Below are 23,273 nucleotides of genomic sequence, written 5' to 3' on the forward strand. Positions count from 1 at the left end.
ATTATTCTCAATTTTCTCTTCTGAGAGAGAAATATTGGGTCTCCACACGGACTCGTATGTTTCCAAATGTCTCCGCTCAAAGATGATAAGATCCTGAGTTTGGTCGATGGTCGAATCGTGCTTAGCCTTTTTGACGTTATGATTCATATTATTTTTGATTATCTTTGAATAACAATAAGTGTAATTTATTGACATTTATAGTTATTTCGTTACGAATACGTTAAAAATGTAAACACCAAAAGAAGATATCAATGTTTTTGTTTTGTTTCACGAACATTCATTTTTCATTTCAATAGAGTTTTTTTTTTATAACAGAACAAGCCTGCGTGAATAGATTCTTGTGTTAATTAATGATAGGCAATGTTAAATAGGCATAATATGTACCATGAACTTACTTAACGCCATAGCAAATGCACATGTTTTGTCACCGTTCAAGTTCGAGAGAGTTTGTAGTTTGATTAAGTCATAAATCGAACGTGTTATTGCCATTTTATCAGCTAGTTAACTAATTGTTTTTCATCTAAAATCCAAAATTCCATATGTTAACATGGAGTAAAATTACTTACAAAATGGCTTTAAAACTATATTTTATTTATAATTGCGAATATAATGGTCAATCTTAGTAATTTAAAACTATAATTTAACAAAATAAAATTGAGTAGTGTAAGGAGTGTTTCACTTAACGGATCAAAGGCTTGGATTTTCAGGTCAATCTTTGTCGCATACAGAGTACACCAAACCTCTTTAGGTAGATTATGCATTAGGCCTACATCAAACACGCATTATGTTTTGGAAATAAATTTAAAATCCCTCAAGTGTTTAAGGTTAATGCAAATTTTTACATTGAAAACTATGATTTTGTGCAATATGACAAAGGAAAAAGTTGGAAAGGGGTTTTTTTATTTATAATGCAAACAAATAAATAGGTAAACATATACAAATTAAGATAGAGTTATTTCTTATATGTGTGGATAAAAAGTTTGAATAAATAGATAAATTGACCAATCTATAAATAGATAAATAGGCAGGAATAGATGAGGAGGATAGATGAACAGGAAATGTTCTCAATGAGCAAGGTAGCTAGTTTTCATAGATAATTATTTGGCCATAGACATGTATGGATGGGTACATTGGTTGATTGGTTGATTGTTGTGTATGATAAGTGAATAGGCAAAAGATTTAATAGGGGAATAAGGTGAACACGAAAAATATCATAAATAGAATATTAGATGTGAAATTATTAGAGAGGAAAGAACACGAGATGTGAGAAAAGAATTTGGCATCAAAGTAGTTCCAAATTATATGTTTAGGAAGAGATTTTACCTTTCAAGACGTTCTCCTTTGTATAAATCTTGGGGGGTCTTGAGGTTTGAAATTTAGAGCTATTAAAAACAGTTACAGTGAAAAGAGGGTAAAACTTTGTTGAAACTTTGAGAAAAAAAAAAAAACTAAAAAGAATATCACATTAATTGAGTTATATATCTTCAACATGAACACATAACATAAACAAAACCAACAATAATCATCAGATGTTCATATTCTAAAAACCCAAAATATGTGTTAGAGCAAGGCCACACTAAAAAACTTTTTGTTTTTTTAGTGTGGCCTTGGTTAGAGCCAAAGGCAAAAGTATTTGAATGTTAAAACATATTATATATTGGAGACATACTTATGGCAAAATGTATTTTAAAATAATTCAGCCCTTAATATGAATAGATTAATAGATAAATAGATGAATAGTTTAATAGGTGAATACCCGAATGATCGAATGGACGAATCTCATTCTGTTATATGCAGGACTTAAACAGAAATGTAATTCTGCGAGAATTGGTCGTTTAATTTATAGCCTGGAAACTTGTCGGATAATTAACTAGGTTCAAGTCAATATGTTATTGTCCCCAACAAAGTTAGCAGGCTTTGAGAAGTTTGAGGGTTAAAGTTGACGGTCAGCCACGTGTGTAGGGACGGCGCCGCGCCGACGGGTCCGTCGTTATTGTTGGTCGTTATTCTCAATTTGCTCCATGGACTGTTACTGTGGGCTGGATGGGACTGAATAGTGATGTGGTGATCAACTATTGAACTTTACTGGCCAGCAAACACTGTAAAACAACGTTGTCAAGGGTTACAAATCGGTGCAGATATTACCGGTGTTTTAAATTTTTAATCGGTGTGCTATCAAAACTGCGAACATCCTTTTAGAGTACTTAACCTGTTGAAAATCTGTAATACTAAACATATGAAAAAACAATTTGTGTATAGAGTTTTGCCATGTCATTAAAAAACAGATAATGAATTATATTGTTGTTTATGTACATAACGACGTATATTTTAATACATTATTCATATGGACAGGTTTTTACTCTGTTCTTAAAATTGCAATGTTACCCGTGAAATAAATTTCGAAACATATATAATACTCATAGTACCCTATTAACTGACTATGTAAAATCTAATCAAACAATATTTACGTTTTATCGATCTCATTACACCGTTTTCATTACAGAAGGAGGATATAAACAGTAATTACAATCACCTACAGTAATTGCCACAGACTCCGGTCTCATAGTGGACGGTTACTATTACCATTGAACACAGGAAGTTAATATTAAAGTGGTCTCATTATACGGAGGTCCCGTTAAACGTTGCACCACATCAGATCACCTCAGATGGCCTTGTATGGAACATGTGTTAAAACATGTATACATCGGTGAAACATCCCATTGGGAGTAACAACTTATATTGGATTTTCAAAATGGAAAAGACACTTAAAAGATTGGATCACCTTAATATTATTTTTCTGTGTTTAAGATAAATTTTGACTTAGGATCAATTAGAAATATTATTTACAAACCATAGAGTTGTGGTATCAAAATGTCTAGTATTTTAAGGGCAGGCAAAACAAAAGTCTACGCCTCCATTCTGAGCCTCTACATTCCATATTTGCATATTTAGGCTTCTAAAACACCTTTATATCGTTTTGGAGTCTAAGACTTCATCTATGGGAAAAAGACATACACTTGAGAGACATAAAGATCAAATACACAGCTCAAATAGAGCCTTTTGATGTGGATTGCTAATACTTTGGGATCTTTGGTATTTATGATATGTATTTTAGTAGAAAGGTTCTCCACTTTGTATCCATATGCAATATGCGATATCAATATGCATGTATCCATTATTATTGTTCAATAAATAAATAATTATATTGAAAATTGATTGATTGTAGAATGTTCTCCTCCCCTGGGGGATATATTCTTTTTTAACTTTCTACGGCTTAAAGAGGGTTTTAAACTATTTTATCACAAAATATTGTCAACTAGAAGCCGTTGGTGATTGATAAGATTCGAACCTCTGTCTCCAGGGCCGAAGGCCTGAGCTATACAAATTCTTCTACCAAGGGTACCATACATGAACTGAACGTGTATGGTAGGCCAACGAGTAGAATGAGGTTCCCCAAGTGAAACTTGAAAATCGTATAACAGAGGTCTCATTTCCATTTATATTCTTCCATATTTTATATCTCCTTTCAAAACAAATAGGTACCCAACTATACCATATAGATTAAAATTGTTATATTAGCTAAAAGAAGCATCTATAATAACATAGATAAGGACATGTTGTATGGTGAAACCTCAACAATATTTTCTACTTTGCTACTAAATTACACCCCATATTTGTTGATGACAGTTTTAATTACACTTATAGTTTAATAAACCCACATTGCACTAATCTCAGACTGTATTATGACGAAGTAAACTATTGAATAGCATTTGAGACGCAGAAGGCAGGTTAATCCTTATCTAGAGATAATTAATGACTTGGCTCAGAGAAGCAGCGGGTGAGATGAGCGGCAGAGTTTGGTTAAGAGAAAAACACAGGATAATGGATATAGTGTAGTGTAGATGTATAAAGCAGGTTTTATTATAACAGTCTACTTTACAGCTAGTTTAAATATTAGGTTTGGTAATTTTGAAGCGTGTGGTAAAGCGATTTTGTTTAGTTTTATCTTTTAGGAACGGTTACAGCTTTTCTATTCACATCAGGAACAACTTTTAAACACATTTGTTTGTATAAAGTTAACTTTGGTGATGGTGAGTTTGTTTACTTTAGATATTATTCCGTAACGTCCACAATAGTTTACTGAGAACATTTTCCATCACCGTAAAAAAGAACGAGTTTACAACATTTCAGGATATGGAATCTGACCTCTTCTTCAAAAGTGAAAGTATTAAAAGATAGAAAAACAGTATACAAATCTGGCTTAACTTGGAAAAACACAATTAAAACCACACACAAAACATGTTGGTAGTCACAAAAAAAATTAAAAACAAAATCCCTTTAATAAAATAGGCCCTAATACGATAATAATATTGTGTAAGTATTATATACATGACAGTATGATAGTACACAAGTATACAAGTAACAACGAACATTAGGGGAATGTACACGTCCACAAAAATCTGGGTATTTTGAACAAATTGAATCATTCAATCAATCTTTATACTGTTCTACTATTGGAAGAGGAGAACCTATTAATCAAAATTCAAACAATTTTCAAACGGTGTCAATGAAGGATTAGAACAGGAAGATAAACTATTATTGAAACGAGCCAAGATTTCCAAAACAGTTGTAAGAACTGAAAAACTGCCATTTTGTATTTTAACGTGTCCACTACATTAGAGCGATCGACAATTATTTCAGTTCACTGCACAAAGTGTATGATTGAAAATGAACCTGAAAACATTGTTTTAGTAGCCTCGAACGACGTTGATCAACAGTAATCAAATTTATTTTTGCAAAAACTGTAACATCTTACAACAGTTTTTCCATAAATGTATTCAATTTCCACGTTTACACTCTCAACAGTCTATTTGCTGTATAAAAGCATTGTAAGGCTGTGATGATTTGTGTGTTGCAATATCCCCTTGTCAGAGATAAACGCCCGTGTGTACTTTACGTTGCAGGCTGCGCCGAATGTAACAGCTGGTTACAAAACAACATGGAATCCCACAGCCTTCCCGATCTCATGTCGCACGTAGAGTACTATTGTTATGTGGAAGAGAAAGCCTATTACCCTATTATGATTTCAAATATTTCACCTTTTGGAATTTTAACATGTTAAACCGTGAAACTTAAATTCTTGTTTGAATCTGATTGAAAACATTGTATTATCGAATTTCTCTAGGGAAGTAGCTTTTAACGTACGTGGCACGGTAAAAATAGAGCCGGGACCGATATAATTTTTCATTTTGATGTCCCTATATCTAGAGACCAAAAACACTATTCGTTCAAATGTTGATGTAGAATGTTGATGGGCAGTATTTACGTCCATAAATGCAATAACTTAAGAAATGTTTGTCCGATTTTGATGAAATTAGGCTTGAAGTTGTAAGGCAGGATAAACTTAAATGAGTTCACGAACTAGCATGATCGGACCACAGAAACGGGGTTTTATGGAATAAAATATATTTATCTCATATTTGACCCCCAAAACATAAAATTTCCCAATTCCTCTTTAGGCCACCTTAAAGATATTGAAAAAACAAATAATTTTGTATATCAAAGTGTTTTCTAACGCTAATATGTTACGGATAAAATTTAAAAAATATACATTTAAAATTACCATGTCATTCTTATGGAGAATAACTAAACTGTTGTGGTTTGACTTATTAATTTATATAAAATTTATTATATTTTTTAGTAGGCTATTAATATTTTACTAAAAAACACACTTTATTAGACTACATGTAGCGACAAACCTAGGTACTCGTTAAACCTAATGTTAAATAAATTTAATTGAAAATTCAATCAGACAAATGGAAATTTGTCTTAATCTGTAGGTTTGCTGCGGCGGGGGCACTAACTTTTGGTTTACGATTAGTATTTAATCCCCGGGACAAAACATGTATCTAAAATAAGTCTTTTTATCTTCAAATAATGCATGTTAACAACTAACTGTGTCAACTAGTATTTCCTTCCAAAACTCTCCTCTCTCATCTAGTGACGTAAGCAGCCAACGATCACGTGACTAGGACATCAATGACACAACTCATCCCCTGTCCCATCAAAGACCAAGTTTAGGATCCTAATATGACATTCCACTGATCCTTACTGAATATCACTCAGCTCAATAATGTACCGATACAGGCCTGGGTATGTTTCATAAGAAATACTTTATAGTTTAAAATATATTATTCTATGGATATGTGTGTTATTAATCTGTAGAAATAATAAATTTACGTATTTTTTTATTAAGTTATATTTTTACTAAATGCCCTTTGGGGAAATTGAAGATTGAAATGTTATACAGTATTTTAATTATTCCAATTAGGTAATAAATCTTATATGCATTCATCATTATAATGATGCCCTTACTTTTAATATTTATTTTTAACAGTTATGCTAGGGAATTTTGAAAAGCTAAAATAGGCAGGAGGTTATTCACGTATTAGTAAATGTAATAGTTCGTTAATTGACTATCTAAGTTGCTTGTAACAGTAGCATCAATACCGTATTGAGAATTATTGAGTTTAGATGCTCTGGTCAGATAACTAAATCATGTGTTAACTTAATCATCAATCTGTGTGTACTTGCAGTGGGGTATTTAATGTTAAACCTGTAAAAAATTATGTAATGATCCATAAAACTAAAGGCAGCAGTTTCGGACCCGGACCTGACACAGTCTGATTCTGTTCACGAAATGCAGTTCCAAAAAAGCTGCATGTGAAACCCTAGTGTAGGAAAATAGTATATTTCACTACTAGTCACGAAAATGACCCATTTTGAGACGAAGCCGAGCGTGGAAAACACCGTCGAGTCCCAAAACGGGACTATTGTGTCGAGTTGTGCACAATACTCGGCATCGCGCTGCAAATAACAACACTAAGCTTCTATAAGTACCTGATATTTTATAGAACTCGGGAAAAAGTTACTTTGAAAAAACTTAATACGCTCTTACAATTTGCTAATTCAACAAGGTATTTTAAAAATAAATAACGAAATTTGAGATATTTGTATTTTGTATTACAAATTGTCAAATACAGCAGAGCAGATAACTGCAAAAAGCATTTTAAGTCTCAGGATCCATGGAGTTTACCTGAGGTAGAGAAATAAATACAGTACTTTTACATTTTATTTTTTCGTAACGAAAACGTTCGTTGATATTTTTTCGTATTTTTTTCGCATTGGTGTTCCTATTAACCAGTAAAGGATATTCAAATGTTAAGGAAAATATGGTTTGCGTGGTAGTAATAGTATCCGTTGGGAAGAATGTTTTATTTTCCGACTAGTTCCGAAAAGAACGTGAGGATCAGTGATCAAATTTCATTACGATGCAAATAATCAACGACGTTTGGTTTTGAACAATCAACCCCCTATTTCATAGTTTAGTATTTATGATTACAGTTTATTTACATATCATAGCTGTACATTTTTTTCAGCTGTTATTTCAGCTGTTTAATCAGCTGTTTTGAACAATCAACACCCTATTTCATAGTTTAGTATTTATGATTACAGTTTATTTACATATCATAGCTATACATTTTTTTAAATCAGCTGTTATATCAGCTGTTTAATCAGCTGTTTTGAACAATCAACACCCTATTTCATAGTTTAGTATTTACGATTACAGTTTATTTACATAACATAGCTGTAATTTTTTTTTATCAGCTGTTTATCTTACATTTCTCGTAATATAGAGCACATTAGTGCTATTGTTGGGCAAACGAGAACTTAGCTGAAAAGGTTTGTTTAGGACAGGCAAAATCATACGTTTTGATACGTTGAAAATCTACGATTCGCTCAGCTGATCGTAAATGAGTTACATTCGCATACATACTGATATAAAATTAATGTTTGGAACAGGTATAGCCAACTCATTGTTTTGTGTTTGGTTAAATGGAAAACGATCATAACGATCATGTTCGTAGATATTGGTTATCGTTTGTTTGTATGCAGATTGATGAAAAATAAATTGTAAATCAAAGTTTTGTATACAATTCAAACATTTAGGCCTGCATTTCTTTTTACTCCATATTAGATGCATATTTTCTGTTTTGCCAGACTAAGATCTCTTCTCTTGAGGTGCCATGCATAGAATCGAGCATCGGTTAACCATGTGTAGGAGAAGATTTTTCGACGGTCAGGCCGTGTCCATCTGTTTGCGTGTTTGTCTGTTTGTTTGTCTGTTTATGTTTACGTCCAACAGAATGAGTTGGGACAGACACAAAGCTAGGCCTGGTGTTCTTGTAATAACGAAACCAATTTAATCTGTATTCAGTTTAGTTTTCAATATAGTCTTTTCTAATTTTTACGCATCCAGAAATCAGCACTGAAACAATAGCTGTATTGGTGTCTTGTTTTGAAACCTATGTCAATAAACTAAATATATGTAGCATTTGATTTTATCCAAGTACAGTTTAGTTTGCAATGTGTGTTTTATAATTGGATTGGGTTTTTTAGTTATTAATTAATTTTATAATTAAATTCTTTTGATCAAGTGTTATGAAACATTGAAATTGAAACTCATTGTGTGTTAAGTTGAGTGGTTTTCTAAACTAGTTCTGAAACTATTCGAGATTCACATCTGTGCTCGGAAAACAATTGTAACCAGACAGTTTCCATAACTCTTTTAAATTTGAGAAGTTCTTAAACATAAAGTAATTTACTTTACTTATGAATTCACTTTGCAATGAAAACAGGGTTTTCATATTTTTGATAAGAAACTGTACTGTATGAATACCTATTGATCCTAGTTTAGAGTAACCATAAATATACTTAATAATTGGGGTTTTCTAAATACTCGTTTTGGCATAGACTCAACATAAACCATTGATCTAAACAGTAAAACACCTCTTTATCTCTTAGGGGTAGGAAAGAAATTAATGGGTAAAGTTAGCATTCTGCTCCCAAAGGCATGTTATCTGCTTCATCCCAAACTTTGGTGAATGTTTGCCATTAGTATTGTTCTTGAATGTATTGTTCCATTAAATTGTTGAATATTATGTGTTAACATTAAGCATGGCGTGTACCGAACGATGTCAAACATCCAATATTCTTTGTATTTGAACATTTTACTGACGGGTCCTAAAGCCTTGGGGTTTAAATTATAAACAACCCTATTGCACAGAGTCATCTGTAATTATGTTATAATAAGACACAAAAGCGCATGCCGTAATAGTTTATAAATATGTGTTAGGCCAATTTATTTAATTTGAGTTTTTGTTTTTGCAAGGAAACGGTCCAAACCCTGGTCTTGTTACTAGTAATGTTGTCCTGTTGTTAGATAGTACCATTAATTCATAGCCCAATGACAAATTACATATGGGTCGCTTGGATTCAAACCAGCGACCTTCAGATTTGAAGGCGAGCACTATAACCACTCGACTACCCAGACACTTATTGTTAATTAATTAGACTTTTGAAGGATGTTACAATTAGCGTGGCAAGCTCTGAACTTCAGATTAACTTGATACGTGATCTCGATAAAGAGCGGAACTTCGGGTGAGGAACTTTATTGATGTCTTGCGAAGTTCATAATGACGAGAATTGACTTGTGAAATTGAACAGTTTGGCTATAGAAAATTATTCATCTGTTCATAAAAAAAAACTACTAAAACAATAATTAAGTCATTAATTATTGTTGGGTAAAATAAGATGTAAGTTTACACTTCTTACCATTTTTATGCTTGAATTTAAAAAAAAAATATTGATTAGTTAATGACGTTTTTAAATTTTCTATATGAATAGTGGTAACAAACCTTTGTAACAATGATTATTGCAATAGAAAATTTATGCAACTTACAATCCTTAAATGTTCCACGTTTTGAAAAAAACAAAGTTGTTTGAAAGAGTTACAAAGTATATGTTGACAACTTTCGTTTTGTGGGATTTAATATTATATTTTATCACATATTGTACTAAAATATTTGATGACAAGCTTTGTTAGATTTTATGTCTCCTAATCCTCAAGACAAGTTGTAAGAATAATGAAGGATATTTGCATAATGTTGGTTGGATATTAACATAATGTTAATGTTGGTTTTTTTTTTAATGTCATAAAGATTTGCGTTTCGAAATTTCCTTAAAACACGGTTTATTTTTTATTTGTTGGATATAAGAAATATAATTGAAGACACTACTCTTTAAGATGATCACAGTACAGGACTACAATAAAATGTATCTACATCCCATTTAAACAATTTGATAACGATGAAAAATATTCGTTTTTAAGTAGTTTATATAGAGACACAAACTGAATTAAGTCTTGCAAAAACGGTTAAATGCAGGCTCCCAGTTGTATGACGTCAGGTTGGGGGGTTGGGTTGGGAGGGGGGAGGGGGGATTGGCAAGAGATATTGTTGAGAAGATAAACTGACACTCATTTCTGACGAGGCTTTCCCGCAACCACTTAAAAAAAGATAATAATGTTGAGTGATTACAAACAGTTGTGGTAAAATAAAGCCCTAGACATACTCCCTTAACTTTCGTAGCATTTTAAAATTCTAATTTATTATAATTAAATTGGTTTTAAGTATGTCGTTCCATTTTTACGCCATGCGAAAAAAACACGATTGTTAATGTTAAGATCAGATGCTTGGTAAAAATATACAGATACAAATCTACGTATAGATTTGCCATCATTTTTAAAAGTGCTAGAGTTAATTTTGGCTGTTGTTTCTCTCTGAAGAGGTAATGTTTACAAAAGGAACTTAACACGTTAGTTTTAGTAACAGAAAAACATTGGTTTACAAATATGTCGTCCCTTTTGACAGTAATAATTTAAAAAATGTATGTAACAGGATATGAATATTAAAGACATCAATGAATCCAAACGTTATCGAAGTTAGACATAGCATATTATTGCCATCAGCTAATCCTAAAAGGCCGGGGAGCGAGCTGGTCTAGTCATACATATATAAAAATTTGAACGAGTGGTGTTTTTGGCCTATGGGGACATCAAAATGAAAAAGTAAATCGGTCCCGGGCCTAAGTCTTACCATGAGACCTACGGTAATAGCTACTTCCCTATAGGGAAATTCGCTAAAACCTAAATAAACATTAAAGTATTATATTGTCTGTGGTCTAGTGGTTAGAGCGCGGTGCTCCGGTTCCTGGGGTCCCGTGGTTCAAATCCCACCAAATCACCAATGGATTCTATCTAAGTGATATTGCCGTAACCCCTAGGTCTAGCCTGAAGTAATGTGAAAACAATTCCGGGCTCATGACTAGCGTCCTATGAAAAAAACACGTTGGTTTTAGTTACAGAAATAAAGCATTGGCTTACAAATATTTCGTTTTGCTTCACAGTAATTATTTTCAAAATGTATGTAAATGTAACAGGATATGAATGGACATCAATGAATCCAAACTTTGTCGAAGTTAGAAATACTGTAGCATATTATTGTCATCAGCTAATCCTAAAGGTAGCAAATCTATGTCGGAATATGTTTATCCGGTTATGTTTGAAATGAAAAACTTAAGCTTACAGGAACCAAACATTTCCAACAACAATATCACGAACATCCGGCTCGAGTTTTGACAGGTGACGTTTTTATTCGCCAACGTGAATTGTGAATAAACTGTTTCCGATTTAATTCACAATATGTTGCAGGTTGCATCCATTTCAATATGCAATATCAATCACATGCTAGGCAGATGTTGCTTGACATTTCTAATTTTATTCGAAATTTACTTGAAAGAAGTGCCTTATATTGCTTCATAATTAGGATTATTAGGTTTACACAGATTCATTCACAATTTCTTGAACTGTAATCTAATTATATGCGAAACCAGGTATGAATTCAACTCTGGTAATATAACGGTTATTAGCCGTAGTCGTAGGTTTGATATAACGTTATTTTTTACTTTACAGATTATTTTATGCCTCTATGCTATTGGTAAAGTCGTCAAGCTATGTTTAGTTTATGTTGAGGGCTTATACAACAAAACTACTTTATTTCTGAGTTCATGCAATAAATTCCCTACACTGTGATTATAAAGATATATTGACGAAGTAAAAGGTATCAAAACTCCGTGTTTAATAATCGATGCCTTAATGAATTGACTAGTCGTGTTTATAGCTTGAATCGAACTTTTAACAATTTATAAAATCTAGTTCAATGTGTAGGTGTCACCAGTGGCTGGACATTCTTGATACTTGGTAGTTGAGTGAACTAGATGTGGGATGTTCTCATTGACCCAAGTCAATGTTAGAAGGTCCTTGGATGTTTATGTCACACGTTAGTTAAATGTCCCCAGTGTCGATAGCTGGCGTCAGTCTATATCAATATCTGCACGGCACAGCCCACGTATGTTATGCAACCCGTTTTCCTTGGAGACATTAGACGAGCGGATCACTAGGTGCAGGTCCAGACCGCTGTGGCATGCCAGACCCAGACCTACAGCCAATATCAGTTACATGTGGTGATCTAGACCATAGACCACGATAGTATGTCCACCACTACTCTTAGTGCAATAAATACACTCTTTTTCAGGAATGTTAGGGAGAATACGGTTGATACAACCAAACAATCGACACAAATTATATGGTGGTTATAGTTATCCAAATCATGATTGGTGTGTCCAATCGAAATCGATTACCACATACCATCTTTTAGCAAATTTCCCTATAAGGAAGTAGCTATTACCGTAGGTGGCACGGTAAGACCAAGGCCCGGGCCGATTTACTTTTTCATTTTGATGTCTCCAGAGGCCAAATCACCATTCGTTCAAATGTTTAAAAACACAAAATTTCCCAATTTCTCTTTACACCTTTTTAAAGAGCCTAAAAACAAATAATTTAAGTAATCAAAGAATTTTGTACGGTTATTGGTATCGGATAAAATTAAAAAGTTCAATTTAAAATTCCCATGTTATTCTTATGGAGAATATTGTCAAACGTTGTAGTTTGCTTGTTTATGGATATATTTTGATCAAACTTGGCGAATATATTTATTTTATAGTAAGCTATAAATATTTTACTAAAAAACACACTAAATTAGTTTCTTTGTAGCAGCAAACCTAGGCACTTCTTAAACCTAATGTTATTTAAATAGATTTTATTCAGAATCAACTCAGACAAATATAAATTCGCTTAGTCGGCAGGTCTGCTGCAGCGGGGGTATTATATGTATTTACCGTCTTGTGAGTAAACAGTATAAGTGTAAATATATAATAATAAGTGTTATTTGATTTTTTTGTGCTTTCAGTAAATTTTAATTTGAAAACTTCCAAATAATTTAAGACATCTTTTACCCATTAATTTACCTCAAGACTTGCACTAAGCAAAACGCAGTGCTGCCACATTGAGGATTGTCCAATTCATAAATTTTCAGTAACACTGATTCATAATTCTTGTTTATTATTTAGTGCCCCAGACGTCATATCCATTGGCCCAGACAGAGTGACTGTGTCCGAAGCAACTGGAGTGTGACTACATTATACTATCTGGCCATCTGCCACGGACTCTACTAGAACCGACCACTAACCTTATCATACGTCTTAAAATACTGACGAGTGTTAAGTGAATAGATTGAATACGTGCAAAGTGTTAACTTAACCTTTTACCATGTATGTTAAAGAGGGTTTACCTGCCTACTCTCTTTGGTGCTTTACATACAAATATTATTCAATTTAACGTGATGCACTGCACGGATGATACGCAATTTAAACCCAAAGATTATAAATTTAAAATTATATTAACCTTTCTGTCGTTGTAATATTTTGTGTAATATTCAGTTCATTATTCGGAAAACCTGCATAACGTGTCTTGAATAGAAAAGAATGCGACAGCAAACACAAATACCCCTCTCACGGCAAACCTTCAGACTAAGCAAATCTTTTGCTGCTATTTTAAATTTCTATACAAACTTGTTTATAGTATAAAGTAATTTGGATTTAGATTCAGACCTAGTATAGACAATATTTCCTTCGTTGTACTTAAGATGTTGATACAAAGATTGAGGATAACAAACATTGTCGTTTCGGTAACATTTAAAAGCCTACGTAACATCAAGAAATGTGGTGTCTTTGATACAACCATGGGTAGGTAAGCGATCTACATCAGGATTCACATACTTTGTATGTCAATTTCAATTTGTGGTTTATTAATTGTTAATATTTAACTACAACTTACAAAATACATGTTGCACAGTGTTTCTTCTCGTACAAAAGGCAATATTCATTCCGAATCGCATCTTTATAGTGTCGCTGGTATTTTATAGGTGTCATAAAACAACACAAATACCTATAAAGTAACAGCAACGAACGACAATGTTGTCTTTTAGTTGTCTTTTTACTAGTTTTACAAAACAATCATCTCAGCTAATGAGGAGTTTATAACCAACCATAATTAAAATATTTGGTTTTACAATACCTTTATCAGTTCCAAAAGTAACCTTCGTCAACGTGTGTACATGTTTCGGTGAGCTGCCATTGTCAAACACAAACTACAAGTATTTATTTTTATTTTTATGTCGTTCGTGTAGTGTGTAAATGTTTTATGTCGTGTAATGTGTGTGAGAACGAAGCTATTCAAGCGGATCTACATCTTCCTGTATTGAAGTGTTTGACAATGGCAGCTCGCCGAAACATGTTGACGAAGGTTACTTTTGGAACTGATAAAGGTATTGTAAAACCAAATATTTTATATATTACAGTTCCGGGGCTACAACAATGAATTTTAACAACCATAATTAACATAACATCATGATTAAGCAGTTAAAAGATGATAGTGGTGGTTAAACCGATGTTAAGTAGCTTTGGAATTTATAGTACTGTATGTTTAATATCAGTAAATAAAGTTCTTAAATGGTAACTAAACTTACTTGGATTAGTTTGAGCATGGTTTAAAACTATTTAGATTATTTAGGAGAATATTACCTAAATAGTTTCGTTATTAATTCCAAGATGTTCCAAGATAGAGTGTATTAATGATAATGGTGCATTTATCAAACACAAATTATATGAGCTCGAGTGCTCAGAGTGTAAAACGTATGTGAAGTTCCGGGTTCAAATCCTGAAAATTACAATTGAATGACGCTACAATTTTTAATATTCCGTGGCTCGGAGCCTAAGCCAGTCCCACCTTTTTCGAAAAAAAGAGAAAAAAATAAGTCTCTTAGGTAAAAAAATGTAATCTGTACAAAACCAGTACAACTCCTTCCACAAAACCAATACGATAACAATCATAATTTAATCTCCAAGAATTGTACATTCGTACAGCTAATAACATTATTCTAATTTGTTTGCGATCTGCTTACAGAATAGTGATAAATGACAATAATATCAGTTATTAAACACTCCTACCATTGATTAAATTAATTATCAAGAAATGCTAGTTTTAATAGGTAATGAGCTCCCTTTTATCAGCTAATACAGCGGTTATATTAATCAGATTATAAATATCCTTTAAAAATATGTTATTATATTTTATTTTCTATCAAAAATGATAATTTTTCTCACATGTAAAGGTATGTGGAGTACTGATCTAATGTAGGTAAAAATCATATAGGGACCAGCTGTAGCCTATGAAAAATGGTGTAGTTAGGTCTAAATAACCTAAATACTTTTATTCATGGTGTTTTGTAAATGCGATATGTAACATTTAATATGCTATAGGACGTCTTTTCAGTTGGTGTGTGTTACAGAAGTCAGGAGTTTTTTTTTTGTACATCAGCGCTCTCTATCGGTGGTTGAATTTTCTAAAACTCGCTACAGCAGTAACATGGGAATTTAATGTTTAGTTTTAGCTCAAGGAATAAATAACTTCTTGATCAGCAGTGTACGTGTTATTAAATTTACGGAAATTAAATAAAGATACGTCTTATAATACTTAAAACATATATTTACGCTTATACTGTTACTCACAAGACGGTAAAGGTACAAAAAAGATGGTAAGTGGTGATCGATTTCGATTGGATACTCCAATCCATCATCAGACCCAATAGGCGAATCTTTTAAAATTTGCTATCGTAGATCAAATTCACTACAGAGTTATTTAATGTAGAAACCACGAAACCCGCAGTGTAGCCAGTGTAGCCTACTGTTTCAGGTGGTAAATCTGACTTTTATGACTCTTCCAGCTCAGTGATCAGCTGGCAACTTGCCTCACAGGCAAACAAGAATTGTGTTGATAAACCGCAAGGTTAGCCTGGTTACTATAACTACCTAACATAAAACATTTACACAGTTTTAAGTTGTAAATTATTTTTTCCTACAGTTACCTAACAATGTACATGTTCTCTCACTGATTTGAGAAAGCAAAGTGGCCAATTCGCTCATCAGTGAGACAATGTTAACATTGTCTCACTCTAATTACTTTGTCTCACTCCAGATTTGCAACGTGAATGTACGAAATAGTGAGCGCGTAACATGCAGGCAACGTCGTATGCGCGCGAAATACGTTGGCAGCACTGGCTGTAAATCAGCTGGTCAGCTGTTGTACTGTTGTATTTGTCACTTCACATTAAATGTTATATTAAAAGTTCACTTCTGTGTAAAAATAGGTTATGTTTCTTCACCAATTTATTTGTTTTATGGTAACTGTAGGAAAAGTATAATGTGCAACTCGAGTTCAAAGTACAATTGCCTCACTCGAGAAACCATTCCTCACTCGCCTACGGCTCGTGAGTAAGGATTTCTCTCGAGTAAGTCAATTGCTCACTTTTCTCACTAGTTGCACAAATAACTATTGAAATAGGTTGAAATCATCCTAATGAATCTTTTTACCGAGGTAAAAATTTTTTACGATAAATAGACGTTCAAAGTAAAGTAGAGAAACTAACGTTTAAATTTAAATATTAAAATGTTATTAGGCCCTATACAGTGTGGTAGAAAAGGTCCGGAACGGTTTAATATATTTTTTACCAATATAAATAAAGTAATGAGACTTGGTATACCAATAATAGCCATAAATGTCTACTCTTTGAAGCTACTTTCATTATTATCCCTTAGGGGGGACGGCCGACGAGGAGTCAGACAAAATTCTTAAATAGCAGCATAGGTCAAGGTTGGTATCTAATTAAAGGTCTTAGTAGAACACATTGCTGCAAATCCGAACTCAAACGTACAATTGAGTCAAAAATGGCAGCCGTTCAAATTTTTCTGGAATCTACCATTTTTTAATCTTTGAGCGGCTGCCATTTATTTCTTGTTTCGTTGATCTATTGAGCTCAAACTTGCGGTATTGCATTCTACTGTTTAAGAATTTGATGTGCACATCGACCTATGCTTTCGTTAATGATTTTCTTCTGAATTCTCGCAGTCGCCCCTTTGAGGAGGTAGGGTATAGCAATGCAAACTCAACGAACCTTTGAACAACTGTCATTTTCGATCTATATTATAAAAAACAATGCTGCTATTTAAGAATTTTGTCTGACTCCTCGTGGGTCGTCCCCCTTAAGGGATAAAAAAGTGATAATAGCTTAAAATAGTAGAGATTAAAGACTATGTCTCACTACTTTATCTATTGTTAAAATATTTATTAAAGCGTTCCGGGACTTTTCTACCACACTGTATAAATGTATAAAGCAAAGCACAAGTACTATACAGTATAATACTATGCAGACATTGAGAAATTTGTTGTTCGTTGGTAATTTTATAAATATTGTGTTATGGCATGGCCTTAGATCATTTGTAAACCTTATTGACACCAAGTTAAAGTTTTTATATTTTTTTCAAAACTTAAATATTTTATATTTTTTGTAAAACAACCGAAAATGTTTGGTTGCTACAACAAGTTAGTTATCGTACATTAAAACATAAAAAACTCGCAAATTTAAAAGAAATACAGTATTCTAGACAATTTTTTACTATTTGTCACAACTACTTATAAAAACAACAAACGTTCATACTCGAATTAGTTTATAGACTGTATAAAAATATCAAACCTAAAAATACATAAGTATGCCAATTTTTCTGAAATAAGATTATAATAAATTACTTATTTTGTTATAAGAGAAAGAAAGAACCATAATCCCATGTAGGCATACAGTACCATGGGACGTAAAAGAAAATATACAATTCTACGTAATTAAATAAAGTGTCGATGCGTGTTGTTTCCAATGCTAATTTACAGCACAAGTAACCGCATTACATCTGACCCGGATCGTTAGGTGTGGAGACAAGGGTTGAATGAAAATACTACGTCAAGACACGGCACTCACCAACACCGTGATTGTCACACCTAGTGAAACTTGCTTTGGGATTCTCCAATGGTTTCACCTTTTTTATAACGGATTCAAGAATATAAATTCCAAATAAAAATTATTATTTGCATTTTCAGATGCCGACATAGTAGTTATGTATTTCTATTTTATTATTTTTCATTAGGCATTGCATAATTATTTAAGAAAATAAAAATTACTCGTTTCCTTAATTGAAAATCCAAATAGGCTACACCTAATACAAACTCTCACCAAAATTGAAAATTTTCGAAAATTGTATAAATTTAACCACAAATTTTCGTAAACTGGCAAAATGATTGTGGAAATTCTTTTTTTTTATACCAGACTCAAGTTTGAATAATTACATTACCGTACATGCGTATGCAAAGTTTGTTACTAACTAATTGGTTGTTACTAACCTTGGTGTTTATTCCATGGATAAGCAGGTAGATCACTAAGCTCCGCGGCCACCAACCACTGGACTACAACTGAGCCCCAATCAATACACTACACTCCGCCGCCGCTAGTTGCCGCCGTGCATAATAGATGGCGCTGCGTGCCGTAGGGTTGGTATGCCTCAAGGGTCTGCGTTTTTCATGTTTTTTTTTAGAAAATAATGGGGTAGTTTTTTTTTATAAAATGTATCTGAAATGTAAGGATCATAATCTTAATTTAATGTTCACTTCAATGGGTACGATATGAGCGGCGAGCCACCACGTGGTCACATCAACAATATTACACACAGCTCAACTAAATGGGACCCGATGTCAGAGCGGTGGCCAAATTGTTAAGAGAATCAATTGACTTTCAGGCGTTGCAATCAACAATGAACCAAACAACTGTTTGCCTCGGGTACGATATGAGTGGCAGGCGGCAATTTGAGTGTAGGTGTCAGTGGCGGTAACTTATACTAGGTGGCGAGGGTGGCGTTCGCAGATGCATCCACAAAATTGAGCGGAGTCATCAAGGGTTCATATTATATTGTTTTTGTCATGCTGCAATAAAAACAGTCGTCATTGGTGCAAGCGTTTCGGATCTAAAGTAGCATTTTTATTCTTTAGGGAATAAAATTCGTTTAAGCCTCTATGGAGTAAAACTCAGCTGTTGTCAACTCAGTTGTAAATTTCTATTGTAAACGATTGAATACGTATCGAAATATGTAACGATTCGTGCTTCATAATCATTTTAACCTTCAGTCTACAGTCTCTTCCCATATCATTTTAGAATTGCAGATACATTAATCCATTCCCACACTCAACACTGCCCACCATTACTACTTCCTTCACCACCCCCTACGTAGTGGAGCTGTTTCCCTCTCTTCCCATAGCATTTTAGGATTGCAGATACCTTAACCGAATAGTCATAAACAGTTCCCACCCTCCGAAAAACTCGCCTTTACTGCTTCCTTCATCACTTCCTACGTCACGGACCTGTTTACCTCCCCTTCCCTTAGCATTATTGGAATGCAAATACCTTAATCTATTGGTCATAAACAGATCCCACACTCCAGGCAGCTCGCCTTGACTACTTTCTTCACCACTTTGTACATCGCGGACCTGTTTTCCTCCCGTTCCATAGCATTTTAGGATTGTAGATACCTTAACCGAATAGTCATAAACAGTTTCCACACTCCGGACAGCTCGCCTGGACTATTTCCTTCACCACTTCCTACGTCGCGGACCCGTTTTCCTCCCTTCCCATAGAATTTTAGGAATGCAGATACCTTAATCTAATCGTCATAAACAGTTCCCACACTCCGGGCAGATCGCCTTGACTACTTCCTTCACCACTTCCTACGTCACGGACCCGTTTTCCTCTCTTCCCATAGAATTTTAGGAATGCAGATACCTACCTAAATCTAATCGTCTTAAACAGTTTATACACTCCAGACTGCTCACCTTTACTACTTCCTTCACCACTTCCTACGTCACGGACCTCAAGCTAGTGTCTTCATTTGATTATAGTATTTATGATCCATACCACCGTTTATGTTCTAATATCTGTGGAATAATGCTATCAGCTATTTATTTATCTACTGCATTCAAAATTCAACAGCTGATCATATGTCTTTGTTTTTGTGTCAAATACTGCTTCCATAAGGATCACATTGAAACTTTGAGACCCAGTGGGGCGGATTCCTGAGAGACTTTTTTAACGCCATATAGATGTTGGCACTCGCCGATATGGTCTTTATCACCATGCAAAATTTGAAAACGATTGATTCAGCCGTCTAGGAGGAGTTTGCGTATTACTAAATGCATAAAAGTCGACGTATAAGAGCTTCGCTCGCTCCGCTCAATGAAAGTAAATAAAACCCATTTTCGTAGAGATTTGTTTCCATGGATGGTCGGGATTTTTTCTAAAGCCTTTTCTAAACAGCCTAGTGAACGATTTGGAAGTTCTTCAGTACAGTACCACTAATACGTGTGGCCTAAAACACTACAAGTTTCCTATAATTTGAGGGTTGTAGCAAAAAATCTTTTGTACTGGCTGTATCTGTCGAGATCAAGGATTGATTCTGATTGATAGGGGTTTATAGGTGAGGCATTTTGGCATAACTATGGCATTTGTGTCCCCTACCTAATAAGTGTTCATGTAATTCAATATTAGAATAATTCAATAAGGAAATATATGTAGGATCCTGAAATTCAAAGTTTTCAACATTTGCCAACATTTCTTCACTCTCCCCTGGTAGTGAACTTCTCATCACCATCAGATTTTTCATTGAACTGTCGGCAATGCCCAAACGTGACTTCCACTTCAGAGTCTGAGGTTGCTGGATCGGGAATCAGTACCATCATCTTTGCCGTTCGGCTGAAAAATGTCGGAGCGCTGTCCTGGAATAAATAATAATCTTATTGGGTTACCTTTCATCACGAAAATAGTTTAAATTACAATTTGTGGAAGATACATACATTTAAAAAAGATAACTGCATTTTTGGTAATGTGCCATTTTTGGCACGCCCAGAAATTTTCGTAGTTCCCTGGATCTTTGGCAATGTGCCATTTTTGTCACACTCAAATGGTTTGGTTTATAAAAAATCAATATTCATATTTAAGCTGATTAATGACCTGGGTTATGTTTTCTCATCTGTAATCTGTGAAAATCAGTTGGATATATAAGTAAACAGCCTAAAATATTGAAATAAGAAGTAATTTACTAACCTTCTACACGTAGCCTTCATGCTTCCTTTTTTTACATGTTGGTCTAAAAGTGATAGTAATTGCCAAAACAGCTATCAGAGTGCACTAAACCATAATAGCAAGAGACAAAGAACCTTTGGATGCTGTTTGTTGGAATGCAAAAGTTAACAGGCGAACATAATTTTTTTTATTAATCCTCATGTGCCAATAATGGCACGCTGTCAAAAAAGAAGATAAACCAGTTAACATAGGAACAGTTAACATATATTTTAATCAAATTTGGCAATTTGGCTTATTTCATACTAAGCTATCAATATTTCAATTCAAAAAAACACACCTCAACATCTTTTCCGTAACAGCAAACCTAACTACTCACTAAAATTAATGTTATTTAAATAGGAAATAAATCTGAAAATTTATAGGGAATATTTTAGTAGAAATCAAGCCGGGTAAATGGAAATTCGCTTAGTATGCAGGTTTGCTGCGACGGGGGTATTTTTAGTTAATTGTCGTAAGCCTTTAAAGCAACCGTCGATTTCGACGGGGTTCACCTAGTCATTAAATGTTACTGAAATAGCTGACGTGACACAAAATACATCTAACATGTAGCTTAGAATACATCATCCTATCAGTTAGACTTTGTTAAAAATTTGCATATTTGATGATAGAAGTGTTTAATTTACATCAGCTTATTCTGTCGATAGCTCAATTATTCAACTACCTACGCCCATTGCAATTCTAAAACTAACTACAAAAACATGGGGGTTGGATGCCTAGTTCTGACTAAAGTCAAAGTTTAACAGCCCCTAAGCCCACACCTAGTCCATTAACCATTACACACGCTTGAGGTCCATTCGCCTAAGAAAATTGGGCTTATATCAATCGTGGAATCGTGGATACGGTAGTAAGAATATGAATACACCGCGCTTGCGCTATCAACATGTTCTTTATTGTACCAACAAATCTCCGAATTAGGCTAACATATGATTCATGACAATCTTAAATCTCTGGCTTGTATAATTATGGTCATAACAAATCTGAAATAATTTTTCTCACAGTAACTATAAATCATATAAATAATTTGTCTTTCAAACACTGCACAGCATGTTTTTTTTAGATTAGGTTAAATCCAAACAATGATCGAAATGGGAAACGCTGTACCAGCTGATCGTGTCGTAGTATCTTTAGGTGTTGCCAGCCTATTTCCTAGCGCACACAAATTACTTGCATAATAAAAAGAACGCTGTTTTTTGTTGTTTGGTTTGAATACTGGTTTGCGACAAAGTAAAGTAAAAGTGTGCGGCAAAGTAAGTAAATGCAGCCAGTAATAGAGATGCATTATATCTATCTCTATTATTACATAGAGATCGATACAATTAACAGCTTTCTGTACTATAATCAGTGCAAGGAAACCCACTTTCTCGGGTGACTGTAAAAAAATGTGTTATTTTTATAGTTTTGTTTTCTTGTTTCAATTTTTGCATTGTTATTGTACCTATGTATTGATATTTCTCGTTGACTGATCTGTTACTGTTTCTATTTCTTGCATTGTTTGTTAAGCATATTGTTCTTTGCTTTTCCTTGTGAAATTTGTTGCACAGTTATCATGTCTATTTTGAATTGTGCATGTATAAATTGGCAATTTGCCGTTGAAATAAATTAAATGAAATGTGTAACACGAGCTCGAGTGCAGCAAAGTACCACTTCCCCCAATAGTTACACAAATAACTATTCTTCGTATACTTCAATGTTTAATAATGTATCCCCAGCTTAGTGAATTCGGAAAAGGTGAATGGATGTAGAATGTTTTCATAATCAATAGTAACACATCATACTTGATCAAACATGTAGAACAAGCTTCACTCAACGAACAGCTGGAGCTGATCTGCTGATGTCAAAAAAAAAACAAATGGCTAAACTGAAACGTCAAAGTTCCAAACACAAAACAAAACACAACACAAACGT

At 33.8% G+C, this 23,273-nt stretch overlaps 1 protein-coding gene across 2 annotated transcripts in view; it reads right to left on the reverse strand.

Annotated features, from left to right (window-relative positions):
• The window catches only part of LOC128990338 (gamma-1-syntrophin-like), a 134,531-nt gene extending 115,898 nt beyond the window's left edge, over positions 1-18,633 (reverse strand). For both annotated transcript variants that reach the window (XM_054412676.1, XM_054412677.1), the window contains exon 1: positions 18,584-18,633. The gene's annotated coding sequence lies outside the window, so the exon portion shown is untranslated. The remainder of the gene's footprint in view (positions 1-18,583) is intronic.
• Between the last annotated feature and the right edge of the window lie 4,640 nt (positions 18,634-23,273).

The sequence above is a fragment of the Macrosteles quadrilineatus genome, unplaced genomic scaffold, assembly GCF_028750875.1.
Source record: "Macrosteles quadrilineatus isolate MER2022 unplaced genomic scaffold, UCM_ALF_1.0 Scaffold_3__2_contigs__length_128488019, whole genome shotgun sequence".
Taxonomy (NCBI): domain Eukaryota; kingdom Metazoa; phylum Arthropoda; class Insecta; order Hemiptera; family Cicadellidae; genus Macrosteles; species Macrosteles quadrilineatus.